We start from the raw sequence: 1,908 nt of genomic DNA, 5'->3' as shown, positions 1-1,908 counted from the left end.
CTGCAAACCGCCCCAATGCCTGCTGAAGGTCCCCAGCTGAGGACGCAAACAGAATCACATCATCTGCAAAAAGCAGAGATGGAATTCGCCTGTTATAGCTCCTAAAAGGCTAAAGTATGGTTAAAGGTCACTGTGACCTTTAACCTCTAAAATCTATTAGTTCACCCTCAAGTCCAAGTGAAATTTTGTGCCAGATTTTGCAAAACTTTGTCATTGCATTCTTGAAATACTGTGTGCACTAAATTTGAATTCAAGCAACCTTTGACCTCCAAAATCCAATCAGTTTATCCTTGAGGCAGAGTGGATATTTGTTCAAAGTCTGATGAAAATCCCTTTATATATTTGAGAGACATCAGGTTCACAAGCAAGGGATGATCATGAGGCCCAGTGATCTAAAGAGGGCCGCCTGCACAAACAGCTGGGCCCTTCATTTAATGGGCCCTGCTGGGATGCTGTTTGATGATACTAATGCATTCACATTAGTTATCAGTCCTCTGGTAATCATTCACTTGCTGGGCTTGACTCCAGTCAGCTTTGGAGTGCAATGATAAGAAATGTGGTAGATGTTAGCATGGCTATATATATTCACATTACAGTCCTAGAACAATGGCCCATCCACAACATAAATATTATAAAAATTTAAGTGTATAACATTTTAAGAAAGGGGAACTTGCAAACATCCATGGGCCCTTTCATGACTTTTGGCCCCTGAGAGCTTTACACTTTTACCCCCCTAATGGGTGGCTTTGCCTCTTTAAAGCAGAGAAAACATTTTTGCAAAGTTTGTAGAAAGTCCCTCAAGGTTTTCACAAGGAATGACTACTTACCCTACTGACCTTGACCTTTGACCTCTGATCTCCAGAATCTAATCAGTTCATCCCAAAGGCAGGCTTGACATTTGTGCGAACTTTAAAGAAAATTCAACGAAGCATTTTTGAGTACTATACTTAATATACCTTTGATTTATCTTTGTTTTTTTTTTTTTAATCAAATTATAACTTTTGTTATTGTTAGTGATATTGTATTGAATTTGTTCCCATATAGCTCTAATGCAACATGTAGGACATAAACACTGTTTTATTTTTTTTGCATGTGAAAACAGATGCAAAGGTTGCAAAATGAAAACAGTGCGTTCAGAAGCTGTTCAGACTCCCTTCGCTCTTTATAAATTTTTGTTATGTTACAGGCTGATGCTACAGTAGAAAAAAATCCTTTTTATTCTCATCCATCTTTACTCAATACCCCATCATGACAAAGTGAAAACAGAATTTTAGAAATTGTTGTAAATTTGGGACAACCAAGCACACAAGACACATCATGTCACAGTGGGTGAGAATGTCTATGATGGTTTAAATTAATGTTAAAATATTTTTGTACAATGAAAAAGATACTTATTTCACAGCAAGGCTGTAAGCATCTATCGTGATTACAAATGATCACTGTAAGATGTATTGATCATAAGTAATAAACACTACAGTACACAGTGTGACAACCTATCCCGGTCTCCTGTACATGCGTGCAGGCTAGACTTTTCTCTGGTGATGCACACTGTAAGAACAGTTAAATACAGATACTAATTGTGAAATAAATTAGAGATATTTGAAATTAAAGAGACTACAGTTCACAGCAAAACTTTTTGTGTCAGCATCATGCACTTTCTATTGTCAACATTCAAAATTAAGTCTCTAATTGTTGTTTATATGTACTCTTAAATGTATTTATTGTTTATTTAAAGTCTTACAGTGCAGTTTTTCTTCTTCTTTACTAAAAGTGTTAATATTTACATACCTAAATCGATCCTATTTGTTATTTTAGCGTTACCTTAACAGCAGCAGGTGCTGTTGTTGTTGAACGCGCCCTCGTTTCATTTTCTACGAACGCAGCCGGGCTGCGTGATGACGTCACTCT

This window comes from Cheilinus undulatus, linkage group 20, assembly GCF_018320785.1.
Source record: "Cheilinus undulatus linkage group 20, ASM1832078v1, whole genome shotgun sequence".
Classification (NCBI taxonomy): domain Eukaryota; kingdom Metazoa; phylum Chordata; class Actinopteri; order Labriformes; family Labridae; genus Cheilinus; species Cheilinus undulatus.
The sequence above is the reverse complement of the archived record's forward strand: the minus strand, read 5'-3'. Positions refer to the sequence as shown.